The 14,158-nt window shown below is 47.8% G+C and overlaps 1 long non-coding RNA gene across 1 annotated transcript; it reads left to right on the top strand.

Moving 5' to 3' along the window:
• Window positions 1-8,401: 8,401 nt before the first annotated feature.
• Window positions 8,402-12,271, top strand: LOC140420310 (uncharacterized). Its single transcript, XR_011946289.1, has 2 exons — window positions 8,402-9,115; window positions 10,110-12,271. It is a non-coding gene; the product is annotated as an uncharacterized lncRNA (long non-coding RNA).
• The last annotated feature ends 1,887 nt before the right edge of the window (window positions 12,272-14,158 follow it).

The following is a 14,158-nucleotide window of genomic DNA, read 5'->3' as shown; positions in this document are numbered from 1 at the left end:
TGATGCCACCCTCCCCCCTTCACCCCCCCAGCTTTTCTTTTAATAAACATTTTATTAAGGTATTTCTTTGGCATTGCAACAGCAACAAAATAAACAATGTACATAACAAGGAAAATATTAACCTAGTGCAAATACTGCCTTCCCACACCCACAGGTCCTACAATTACTTACCCCCCTAATCTACGTTAGCCAAACCCCCTCCCCCCCCCCCCCTTTCTGCTGATGATTAATTCTCCGCGAAGTCGACGAATGGTTGCCACCTTCGGGCGAACCCGAACAGAGACCCTCTCTTGGTGAACTTAATTTTCTCCAGGCAGAGGAAGCCAGCCATGTCCGAAAGCCAGGTCTCCGATTTCAGGGGCTTTGAGTCCCTCCATGCCAGTAATATCCGTCTCCGGGCTACCAGGGAAGCAAAGGCCAGAACATCTGCCTCTTTCTCCTCCTGGATTCCCGGATCCGGCGACAACCCGAAAATCGCCACCTCTGGACTCATTGCCACCCTCGTATTTAATACCTTGGACATGACGTCGGCAAACCCCAGCCAAAATCCCCTCAGCCTTGGACATGCCCAGAACATGTGGACATAGTTCACTGGCCCCCGCACACATTTCACACACCTGTCTTCCACCCCAAAGAATCTGCTCATCCGGGCCACTGTCATGTGAGCCCGGTGAACGACCTTAAATTGGATCAGGCTGAACCTGGCACATGTTCTCTATATCATGGCAGTGAGTTCTCCCAGTGAGCCAGAGAAGACAGAGCCAGGCGTGAGACACAGGTAAGAGTGAGTTTGGGAATTTGAATCTAGGTGGGAATTGAATTAAATCAGTAAGGCAGCTCCTTTTAAATTTCAGGAGTTTAAATTAATTTAAATTAAGCTAGTATTGTGCAGTGTGGGTTAACAAGGGCTGCCCCACCCACTCACATAACTGGTTGGCAGTTAAGTGTCAGTCACTTAAATCTACCTTGATCTAAAAGCAGGTGGGCGAGAGGAGTCAATTCAGGACAGTTTAAAAAGAGCAACTTGTAAACTCACTCCCAGTGAGTTCTCCCGTGAGCCAGAGAAGACAGAGCCAGGAGTGAGACACAGCTAAGAGTGAGTTTGGGAATTTGAATCTAGGGAATTGAATTAAATCAGTAAGGCAGCTCCTTACCGCTTTGGATACTGTTGAAGGAGATGGCTCACCAGGGGAAGGCAGCAGCAGCCAGGTTCATGGCACCGTGGTTGGCTCTGCTGCGCAGCTGGGCAGGAAGAAGAATGGCAGGGCTATAGTGATAGGGGACTCAATTGTAAGGGGAATAGACAGGCGGTTCTGCGGACGCAATCGAGACTCCAGGATGGTATGTTGCCTCCCTGGTGCAAGGGTCAAGGATGTCTCGGAGCGGCTGCAGGATATTCTGGGGGAGGAGGGTGAACAGCCAGCTGTCGTGGTGCACATAGGCACCAACGATATAGGTAAAAAACGGGACAAGGTCCTACAAGCTGAATTTAGGGAGCTAGGAGTTAAACTAAAAAGTAGGACCTCAAAGGTAGTAATCTCAGGATTGCTACCAGTGCCACGAGCTAGTCAGAGTAGGAATGTCAGGATAGAGAGGATGAATGCGTGGCTCGAGAGATGGTGCAAGAGGGAGGGATTCAAATTCCTGGGACATTGGAACCGGTTCTGGTGGGGGGGGGGGGGGGGGGGACCAGTACAAACCGGACGGTCTGCACCTGGGCAGGACTGGAACCGATGTCCATGGGGGGGGGGGGGGGGTGTTTGCCAGAGCTGTTGGGGAGAGTTTAAACTAATGTGGCAGGGTGATGGGAACCGATGAAGGAAGTTGGAAGGTAGTAAAACAGGGACAGAAATAAAAGGCAGTACGGGGGAAAGTGTAAGGCAGAGAAGCCATAGTCAAAAATCAAAAAGGACGACAGTACAGGGTACAGTGACTGAGGGGAGCTCAGTGAATAGGACCAGGAATACTAAAAGAAATAAAACGGGAAGTGAAAATATTAATGGTAAGCGACACGGCAGGTTGTTACATGAAGATATGGGTTCAACGACAAGGAAAATTAGGAGAAAGGTTAAGAGGAAATATAACTTAGGAGAGGTTACGGATCGAGGTGTTAAGATTCAGAACAGAGGTTAAAAAGCCAACATAAGTGTACTTTACCTGAATGCTCGTAGTATTCGGAATAAGGTAAATGAGTTGATGGCGCAAATCATCGTGAATGACTATGATTTAGTGGCCATTACTGAAACATGGTTAAAGGATGGTCACGACTGGGAGTTAAATATCCGAGGGTATCGAACTTTTCGGAAGGACAGAGTGGATAGTAAGGGAGGTGGTGTAGCTCTGTTATTTAAGGATGACATCCGGGCAACAGTAAGGGATGACATCGGTGCTATGGAGGATAAGGTTGAATCCATTTGGGTGGAAATGAGGAATAGTAAGGCGAAAAAGTCACTGATAGGAGTAATCTATAGGCCACCAAATAGTAACATTATGGTGGGGCAAGCAATAAACAAAGAAATAACTGATGCATGTAGAAATGGTACATAGTTATCATGGGGGATTTTAATCTACACGTCGATTGGTTTAACCAGGTCAGTCAAGGCAGCCTTGAGGAGCAGTTTATAGAATGTATCCGCGATAGTTTCCTAGAACAGTATGTAATGGAACCTACAAGGGAACAAGCGGTCCTAGATCTGGTCCTGTGTAATGAGACAGGATTGATTCAGGATCTCATAGTTAGGGATCCTCCCGGAAGGAGCGATCACAATATGGTGGAATTTAAAATACAGATGGAGGGTGAGAAGGTAAAATCAAGCACTCGTGTTTTGTGCTTAAACAAAGGAGATTACAATGGGATGAGAGAAGAACTAGCTAAGGTAGACTGGGAGCAAATACTTTATGGTGAAACAGTTGAGGAACAGTGGAGAACCTTCCAAGTGATTTTTCACAGTGCTCAGCAAAGGTTTATACCAACAAAAAGGAAAGACGGTAAAAAGAGCGAAAATCGACCGTGGATATCTAAGGAAATAAGGGAGAGTATCAAATTGAAGGAAAAAACATACAAAGTAGCAAAGATTAGTGGGAGACTACAGGACTGGGAAATCTTTAGGGGGCAACAGAAAGCTACTAAAAAAGCTATAAAGAAGAGTAAGATAGATTATGAGAGTAAACTTGCTCAGAATATAAAAACAGATAGTAAAAGTTTCTACAAATACATAAAACAACAAAGAGTGGCTAAGGTAAATATTGGTCCTTTAGAGGATGAGAGGGGAGATTTAATAATGGGAGATGAGGAAATGGCTGAGGAACTGAACAGGTTTTTTGGGTCGGTCTTCACAGTGGAAGACACAAATAACATGCCAGTGACTGATGGAAATGAGGCTATGACAGGTGAGGACCTTGAGAGGATTGTTATCACCAAGGAGGCAGTGATGAGCAAGCTAATGGGGCTAAAGGTAGACAAGTCTCCTGGACCTGATGGAATGCATCCCAGAGTGCTAAAAGAAATGGCTAGGGAAATTGCAAATGCACTAGTGATAATTTACCAAAATTCACTCGACTCTGGGGTGGTCCCGGCGGATTGAAAATTAGCAAACGTGACACCACTGTTTAAAAAAGGAGGTAGGCAGAAAGCGGGTAATTATAGGCCAGTGAGCTTAACTTCGGTAGTAGGGAAGATGCTGGAATCTATCATAAAGGAAGAAATAGCGAGGCATCTGGATGGAAATTGTCCCATTGGGCAGACGCAGCATGGGTTCATACAGGGCAGGTCATGCCTAACTAATTTAGTGGAATTTTTTGAGGACATTAACAGTGCGGTAGATAACGGGGAGCCAATGGATGTGGTATATCTGGATTTCCAGAAAGCCTTTGACAAGGTGCCACACAAAAGGTTGCTGCATAAGATAAAGATGCATGGCATTAAGGGGAAAGTAGTAGCATAGATAGAGGATTGGTTAATTAATAGAAAGCAAAGAGTGGGGATTAATGGGTGTTTCTCTGGTTGGCAATCAGTAGCTAGTGGTGTCCCTCAGGGATCAGTGTTGGGCCCACAACTGTTCACAATTTCCATAGATGATTTGGAGTTGGGGATCAAGGGCAATGTGTCCAAGTTTGCAGACGACACTAAGATAAGTGGTAAAGCAAAAAGTGCAGAGGATACTGGAAGTCTGCAGAGGGATTTGGATAGGCTAAGTGAATGGGCTAGGGTCTGGCAGATGGAATACAATGTTGACAAATGTGAGGTTATCCATTTTGGTCGGAATAACAGCAAAAGGGATTATTATTTAAATGATAAAATATTAAAACATGCTGCTGTGCAGAGAGACCTGGGTGTGCTAGTGCATGAGTCGCAAAAAGTTGGTTTACAGGTGCAACAGGTGATTAAGAAGGCAAATGGAATTTTGTCCTTCATTGCTAGAGGGATGGAGTTTAAGACTAGGGAGGTTCTGCTGCAATTGTATAAGGTGTTAGTGAGGCCACACCTGGAGTATTGTGTTCAGTTTTGGTCTCCTTACTTGAGAAAGGACGTACTGGCACTGGAGGGTGTGCAGAGGAGATTCACTAGGTTAATCCCAGAGCTGAAGGGGTTGGATTACGAGGAGAGATTGAGTAGACTGGGACTGTACTCGTTGGAATTTAGAAAGATGAGGGGGGATCTTATAGAAACATATAAGATTATGAAGGGAATAGACAGGATAGATGCGGGCAGGTTGTTTCCACTGGCGGGTGAAGGCAGAACTAGGGGGCATAGCCTCAAAATAAGGGGAAGTAGATTTAGGACTGAGTTTAGGAGAAACTTCTTCACCCAAAGGGTTGTGAATCTATGGAATTCCTTGCCCAGTGAAGCAGTAGAGGCTCCTTCATTAAATGTTTTTAAGATAAAGGTAGATAGTTTTTTGAAGAATAAAGGGATTAAGGGTTATGGTGTTCGGGCTGGAAAGTGGAGCTGAATCCACAAAAGATCAGCCATGATCTCATTGAATGGTGGAGCAGGCTCGAGGGGCCAGATGGCCTACTCCTGCTCCTAGTTCTTATGTTGCGGTCGCGTTGACTGTACTCAGCGCGTCTGCCCAGAGGCCCTCCTCTAACTCTCCCCTCCCCAGCTCCTCCTCCCACTTTTGCTTCGTTCCTCGGTCTGCGTCTCCTCCGATCCCATAAGCTCTTTATATATGTTCGAGACGCTCCCCTCCCCTATCCATCCTCTAGAGACCACCCTATCCTGAATCCCCCTTAATGGCAGGAGTGGGAAGGTTGGTACCTGCTTCCGCAAAAAGTCTCCACCTGCAGATATCGAAATTAATTTCCCCCAGCCAATGCAAACTTCTCCTCCAGCGCCCTCATACTCGGGAAGCTTCCTTCTATAAACAAGTCCCCCATCCTCTCGATCCCTGATCTCCACAAAATTCGGAACCCCCCCCCCCCGCCCCGTCCATCCTCCCTGGGGCAATCCGATGGTTATCGCAGATTGGGGACCATACCGATGCCCCCTCTGCTCCCACATGTCCCCTCCACTGCCCCCAGACTCTCAGGGCCGCCACCACCACTGGACCGGTGAAGTACTGCGCCAGCGGGAACGGCAGAGGCGCTGTTACCAATGCCCCTAGACTTGTTCCTTTGCAAGAAGCCGCCTCCATGCGCACCCACGCCAGCTCCCCCCCCCACCAGCCACCTCCTAACCATGGCTATGTTAGCCACCCAGTAATAATTGCTGAAATTCGGCAGCACCAGCCCACCATCCGCCCGACTCCACTCGAGCATTGTCCTCTTCACCTGCGGGGAATTGCCCCCTCCACACAAAGCCCACAATAACTTTATTGACCCGCTTAAAAAAGGAAGGCATTGAAAAATGAATATAAATCTTGGGAGGACCATCATTTTTACTGTTTAAACTCTGCCCGCCAGAGACAACGGGAGCGCATCCCATCTCCGGAAATCCTCCTTCATCTGATCCACCAGCCGGGCCAAATTCAATTAATGAAGTTGTCGCAATCCCTCGCCACTTGGAGACCCAGGTACCCGAAACTGTCCCCTGCCACTCTGAACGGCAGATCCCCCAGTCGCCTCTCCTGACCTCTCGCCTGGACCACAAACATCTCGCTCTTCCCCATATTGAGCTTATATCCCGAAACCATTCTGGATGACCTGCATTAACTGTTCCGATAGTCACAGCGCCGCCACCCCAAGCGTCCGGTCCTCGGCCATGCTGTCTCCTGCTGCAGCTTCAACACAGCTCTTGGCTAACTTTTTATTTCTGCCTTTTCGTACACTTCTGGTTCTTTGCTCCATACACTAATACGTGGAAACAGTGCCCAATTGCCTCAGCCTTCGAATTTACTGTTTAAAACCAGAGAAAAGTCCGGGGGAAAGGTCCAAATGGCCGACCAGAGCGGGAGCCACCAAATGTGCGACTTACTCCTTTATCGCCGCTACCGGAAGTCCAGGGTAGGTGAATTGGCCACTCTACATTGCCTCTTAATTGGAAAGAATGAATTGGGTACTCTAAATTTTTTTTTAAAAACACTCCCGTCTCTGCCTGGAATGAACCCACATTGGTCTTTGCTAATCTTTTCCTTTTCACACACCTATAGGAGCTTTTCCAGTCGTTTTTATGTTTATCGTCAGTTTGCTCTCATATTCTATTTTCTCTTTATCAGTTTCTTGATCCTCCTTTGCTGAATTCTCAAACAAGTTCTCAATCCTCAGGCTTACGACTATTTTGGCCATTTTATGAGTCTCCTCCATTGATTTAACAGAATCTTTAACATTTCTTGTTAGCCACGGTTGCATCACTTTTCCTGTTGGATTTTTGCTCCTTAAAGGAATCTATGTTTGTTGTATTTATGTGAAATAAGAGTCGCCAAAGTGCCAGAGGACCAGAGTCTGCTTTGCCCTCTGAGAGAGAGAGTTGACTGGCGGTGATTGAATCTGACGGTCATCACACCTTAGGCGAGGGGCAATGTTGAAAAGGTGGGGCCTTCATGGATAACCGCAGGCGGTACGGGAGTTGAACCCCCTGATGTTGGAGTCGCTTTGCATCACAAACCAGCCATCCAGCCAACTGAGCTAACTCTCTCTGGTGTGAACTCATTGGTGTTTCCGCATGTTGGATAACGTGGTGATGGCCCTCTCACACTGAGAGCAGGTGAATGGCCTCTCCCCAGTATGAACTCACTGGTGTGTCTGCAGGCTGGATAACTCAGACGATTTATTTCCACACTGAGAGCAGGTGAACAGTCTCTTCCCAGTGTGAACTTGCTGATGTCTCCACAGGTGGGATAACTGAGTGAATCCCTTCCCACACTGAGAGCAGGTGAACAGCCTCTCCCCAGTGTGAACTCGCTGATGTCTCCGCAAGTGGGAGAACTGAGTGAATCCCTTCCCACACTGAGCACATGTGAACGGCCTCTCCCCGGTGTGACTGCGTTGATGAATCTCAAGTTGAGATGGTGCATTGAATCCCTTCCCACATTCCCCACATATCCACGGTTTCTCCATGTTTTGTGTCTCTCCAGGTCAGAAAATTAGTTGGAAGTCTCGTTCACACTGTCACTCCCCGCTGTGAATGGCGCAATGTTGATTCATTCGGGGGGGGGGGGTCTCAGTGCTTTTCCAGTCACAATCATGTTTAAAATCTTTTGATGCTGACAGATTGGGCAAACAGTTCTTCTTCCCTTCTAGATTCAAAGGCTGATGATAGTCAGATCCCAAGGAATCTGGTGACTTTGTCAGATCGAGACGTTACGTTTGAGATTTCTCTCTGTAATTCCTCCTCTTCTCATATCCTGTAAAAGGAGTTTACAAAAGACATCACTGTCAGCACAGGATAGAAATTCAGAACAGACAATTCTAGTTCCTGGAGAACATTCTTTCCTCTCTCATTCCCCAATACCGAGTCTCTAACGCCTCTTTCTCCCTGTCTTCAGGGAGCGGACTTGGAGGGGCAGAGTCTCGGAGCAGTCAGTATAAAGACCTTTCCTCGGGGATTCACGGCCTAGTTTCCAGGAAGTGGACTGAGAGGTCCGGATTTTCGGAGCTGAATGAAAAAACCTTTCCTTGGGGATTCACGGCCTACTCGCCAGGCTGTGATTTTGGAGCCTGAATTTTGAGACCTTACCTCGGGGATCTGAGGCCGAGTCTCCAGGTAACGGAATCGGATCTGGAGGACTGAGAGCCGCCTGGTCCTCCAGCCAATCAGAGTGAATGAAGGGCGGGACTGGAGGACTGAGAGCCGCCTGGTCCTCCAGCACGCAGTGAATGAAGGGCAGGGGCTGGAGGACTCAAAGAGCCGACTGGTCATCCAGCCAATCAGAGTGAATGAGGGGCAGGGCTGGAGGACTGAGAGCCGCCTGGTCCTCCAGGCAGTCAGAGTTAATGAGGGGCGGGACTGGAGGACTAAGTCAGACGATTGGTCCTCCAGCCATTTGAGTGAATGAGGGGCGGGACTGAAGGACTGAGACAGCCGTCTGGTGCTCCAGCACGCAGAGTGAATGAAGGGCGGTACTGGAGGACTCAGAAAGCCGCCTGGTCCTCCAAACAATCAGAGAGAAGAAGGGGCGGGGCTGGAGGACGGAGACGGGCGCTCGAGCCTCCAGCCAGTCAGAGTGAATGAGGGGCGCGGCTGGAAGACTGAGACAGACGCTCGGTCCTCCAGCCAATCAGAGAGAATGAGGGGCGGGGTCTGACCTTATTGTTTTCCCCTCCCCATCCTCCACTCACTCAACAAATATTTTGGGTATTAACTTGAGCCTGGACCTGGGAAAGAATTTCCCGAACCAGAATCAGGGAGCTGACAACTATTCATCAGGGTTTTGCGGCTCCACAGAGTATTTCCAAATCCTCCCACCCACCTCCTTAGTTTTGCTCGGGTTTCCAAAACGAACAGGCCCATTAATCCGAATGCGCATGCTCCAAACACCGACAATGCCGAATCCGTCAACCGGTAATGCGCATGTGCAGAGAAGAGCACACCCACTGACTTCCGCTGCAATGTTGACCAATGGAAAGAGTGGGCCACCGGAAGGACTTTCGCCCTCCAGCAATTCAGAGCGCGGGCTTTGTGTGAATGAATATTGAGCTTTACCCAGACTGAAACGTCCTCTTGTCTCCAACATCTGTGAGTAAAACACTTTATTTTCTCCCCCTTTCCATTTATTTTCGCATTCTGACCTTCAATTGGTGACTTGCAGCAACTGAAGGGAAAGGAAGTGAATCCAGGAAAGGTGCAGACTCTGGAAAGGTTGGCCCAGGTCTCTCTCTTAAAGACATTGACATCCCCTGTTACATTCCCGTAACAGCCTCCCCGAACAGGCGCCGGAATGTGGCGACTAGGGCCTTTTCACAGTAACTTCATTGAAGCCTACTTGTGACAATAAGCGATTTTCACTTCATTTCATCCTTTGCTCCCTCAGCTTGACATTTATTTGTCTGGCTAAAAGGATGGTACCTTTTATGATTCGCCGAGCCCCGAGAACACCAAGCTCACCTGTCTGCCACCCCCGAGAACATAACCACACAACCTAGTCCTAGTCAGATGTGCCCTGTGTACCACCTTGAACTGAGTCAAGCTCCACCTAACACACGAGGAGATTGTGTTGACCCTGTACAGTCTCACGCCACACTTCATCGAAAGAGCTGCCCCGTGCCCTGCACCCCTTTACGATTTTGTCCATTTTTACCAATATCAATCGAATAGGAGCTGGGGGCTCCTCGATTGATATAGGGAGATCCTCGGTGATAGTCGGCTGTTGCTAAGATGCCCATGAGCATCTCAACTGAAGACACTATAACTTTCGCTTCGGCAGGGGGCGCCGCTATTTTGTTTCCAATGAGCCTGGAAAAGAATCTGAAACAGATGACGATTCTTTGCTCGCTGGCTTCTTCAAACTTGGTTTCTTGGACATTGCCACAGTATGGGAGCTTTATCCCACTGACGAATTTGAAATATCCCCAAACCCCCTCAAATACAGAGTGAAAAAGATGGAAAACAAAGTCCCCGGATGAGAGCTGCCTCATATGCGGCTGCTCCCGACATGTCGCAACCGAAGTCCCCGTCTGTTCTTAATTTCTGCTGTACTGACACTGATGTCTTTTGTAAATTGTTTTTACAGGATATTAGAAAAGTAGGAATTACAGACAGATATCTCAAACTAAATGTCTCGATCAGACTGGGTCACTCAATTCATCGGCGCCTGAACATCATCGGACTTTGAATCTAGAAGGAGAAATGTTTGCCTCGTCTGTCAGCTTGAGAAGATTTTGAACATCAGTGTGACTGGAAAAGCACCAAGACACACACGCCCGAGTGAGAGTGTCCAGAGCACTGACTGTGGAAAGAGCTTTAACCAGTTACACAGCCTGAAAAAAACATCACACCATTCACAGTGGGGAGAGACCATACACGTGTTCTGTGTGTGAACAAGGCGTCAACTGATTGTCCGCCCTGGAGAGACACGAGGAGACCCAAAATATGAAGAAACGATGGAAATGTGGGGACTGTGGGAAGGGATTCAGAGTCCCATCTGCGCTGGAGATTAATCGACGCAGTCACACTGAGGAGAGGCCCTTCACCTACTCTCAGTGTGAGAAGGGATTCACTCAGCATCTGACCTGCAGACACATCAGCGAGTTCACACCGGGGAGAGGCCGTTCACCTGCTCTCAGTGTGAGAAAGGATTCAGTCAGTTATCCAGTCTGCGGACACACCAGCGAGTTCACACTGGAGAGAGGCCATTCACCTTCTCTCAGTGTGGGGAGGGATTCATTCAGTTGATCAGCCTGCAGATACACGAGCGAGTTCATACCGGCAAGTGGCCGTTCACCTGCTCTCAGTGTGGGAAGGGATTAATTTCCTCATCCAACCTGCAGATACACCAGCGAGTTCACACTGGGGAGAGGCCGTTCACCTGCTCCCAGTGTGGGAAGAGATTCACTCATATGTCCAGCCTGCAGTCACACCAGCGAGTTCACACTGGGGAGAGACCATTCACATGTTCTCAGTGTGGGAATAGATTCACTTTGTTACCCAACCTGCGGGCACACGGTTGCGTTCACACTGGGGAGAAGCCATTCCCCTGCTCTCAGTGTGGGAAGGGATTCACTCGGTTATCCAACCTACAGAGACACCAGCGGGTTCACACTGGGGAGAAGCCATTCACCTGCTCTCCATGTGGGAAGGGATTCACTCAGTTATCCCATCTGCAGGCACATTAGCGAGTTCACACTGGGAGAGTTTGTTCACCTGCTCTGAATGTGGGAAGGGATTCAGTGATTCATCGCACCTGCTGAGACACCAACAAGTTCACAAGTGATTGGACTACATTTTGTTCATTCTGACAGTTGGTCAATGGGGATGGTTGGAGAGTTTCCTCTGCTGGACTGGCCGGTCTCACGACTTTGACTCCAGTGGGCTGTTGCTCTTCGAGCCTTGTTGCGAATACCTGGTTTTGCAGTTCACAAGGATCACAGATTGAAAGTTGGTTTGGAAGTTGGAAGCTGTCTCCTTCCCATTTCTGTTTGGATCCCCCTAAAGCCTTGCCATGGAGATGGGCCATGGAGGTAACATGGTTCTTTTGTTTAATTTATCTCTGTGTTTCTCGCAGAAGAAAATGATCAAGGTATGGGGGCAGGTTGTCTGACATGGACTGAGAAACAACATTAAATGGTGTGATGGGAGACAGGCAATAACTAATATTTCAGGGGATTGGTTAGCTCAGTTGGCTGGATGGCTGGTTTGTGATACTGAGCGACACCAACAGCGTGGGTTCAACTGCCGTACCGGCTGAGATCATCCATGAAGGCCCTGCCTCCTCAACATTGCCCTTCGTCTGAGGTGTGGTGACCCTCAGATTAAATCACCACCAGTCAGCTCTCTCTCGCTTTCTCACAAAGGGGGATGCTCTTATGGAATTCTGACAATGGTACCAGCCAGTAACAAGGTTAAGATAAGGGAGTTATGTATACACAAGACCCAAGGACGGTCGATGAGGGGGTCTGGAAGGCATCATGAGTTCATGAGTAACCCCCTAGCTGTCCATGAGCAGATCACTCAGTTCCCTGCTGCCCAGTAACCACTTTCATTGGATCTACCAGTCAATGTGTGCAATCTATAATCATTGTGATTGGATCGTGTCCGGCTGAGTTGGGCTGACTAACTATTTGAAATTGTATAAATGATGATGATTCCCTTTGTTCAGTGGAGAGGTATCTGCCTTTGCCCAGAGGCTTACTCCCCGCCGGTGTTACAACAATAAACTGTTTGATGTTTGAAGCAGACCTGAATGTCGAGGGATTCTTTTGGATTCATTCCCGCTCACAGAAGCATAACCTACTTTTGTATTCAATTCCCCCACAATAAACAGGAACATTCTATTAGCTTTCCTAATTACTTGCTGTACCTGTATACTCGCCTTTTGTGATTCATGCTCTTGGACACCCAGATCCCTCTGAATCTCAGATCTCTGCAACCTCTCACCATTTAGATAGTAAGCTTTTTTATTGTTATGGCCAACATGGACAATTCCACATTTTCCCACAATATTCTACATTTGCCAGATCTTTTTCCACTCACTTAACCTATCCACATCCCTTTGTAGTCTCCTTATGTCATTCAGCCCGTCGAGCCTGCTCCACCATTCAATACGATCATGGCTGATTAACCACTTCAATGCCTTTTCCCCCACACTATCCCCATATCCCTTTGTGTTATTGGTATTTAGAAATCTGTCAGTCTCTGCTTTAAACACATTCAATGACTGAGCTCCCACAGCCCTCTGGGTAGAGAATTCCAAAGATTCACAACCCTCTGAGTAAAGAAATGTCTCCTCCGAGACCAGTCCTAAGTGGCTTCCCCCTTATTTTGAAATTGTGTCCCCTGGTTCTAGACTCCCCAACCAGGGGAAACATCTCACCTGCACCCACCCTGTCTATTCCTTTATGGATTTTGTAGGTTTCATTGCGATCACTTCTCATTATTTGACAGTCTAGAGAACACAGGTCAGGTTGCCTCAATCTCTCCTCAAAGGGCAGTCCTGCCACCCCCGGAACAAGTCTGGTGAACCTTTGTTGCCCTTTCCCTCTGGCGACAAGGGCAGTAAAACTGCACACAGTCCTCCAGCTGCGGTCTGACCAAGGTTCTATACAACAGGTACATTCTGGACAGTCTCACGACTTTGCATTTATTTTATCCTCGATAGTATGGGGGAGGCGGTGGCCTAGTGGTATTGCTGCTGGACGAGTAATCCAGAGACCCAGGTATTATTCTGGGGTTCGAATCCCACCAGGACAGATGGTGAATGTGGACAGGATTTGAATGTGGTTGACTCTTAACTGTCCCCCACTGTAATGACCTAGCAAGCCACTCAGTTCAAGGGCAATTATGAATGGGTAACAAATGCTGACCCAGCCAGTGATGCCTACATCCCAAGAAAAAGTTTTATCATACTACTACAGGTAGATCCAAAATAAATACATTTGTCTCGGTTCCATTGAGGCTACAGCACAGGGCCAGGCCAGTCAGCTCAATTGGTCTCTGTCAGTATTAATGCTCCACATGAGCCTCCACCCAGCCCTCTTCATCTCCCCCATCAACATATCCTTCTATTCCTTTCTCCCTTGTCAAGATACTGGAGTATTCATGTTGTTCATCTCAACCACTCACTGTGGTAGCGAGTTCCACATTCTCACCACTCACTGGATAAAGAGGTTTCACTTGAAATCCATATTGGATTATTGAACCCCTGAAAATGGATTGAAAATGCACGCAGCATTTGTAACAGATTGGATCTAAATGTTGAAGGGTATTTGACATATTGGAATGCATGAAGCTCGGAAAAGATGACGGGATTGCTCCTGTTCATTAAGGATTACATTAGTTCAGTACTGAGAGCTCAACTTAGCCTGAAAGTTCAGGGTGTGGAATCAGCTTTGCTCGAGATAAGAAATAATAAGTTACAAGGTCTCATGTGAGTAGTTAATGGGCCTCCAGGTTACAGAGGGACATAGATAAGCTGCAGAGCTGGGCTGAGACATGGCAAATGGAGTTTAATGTAGAGAAGTGTGAGGTGATTCACTTTGGCAGGAATATCAGGAATGCGGAATATTTGGCTAATGGTAAAGTTCTTGGAAGTGTGGATGAGCAGAGGGATCTCGGTGTCCATGT

This window comes from Scyliorhinus torazame, chromosome 5, assembly GCF_047496885.1.
Source record: "Scyliorhinus torazame isolate Kashiwa2021f chromosome 5, sScyTor2.1, whole genome shotgun sequence".
NCBI lineage: Eukaryota > Metazoa > Chordata > Chondrichthyes > Carcharhiniformes > Scyliorhinidae > Scyliorhinus > Scyliorhinus torazame.
The sequence above is the reverse complement of the archived record's forward strand: the minus strand, read 5'-3'. Positions and strand labels throughout refer to the sequence as shown.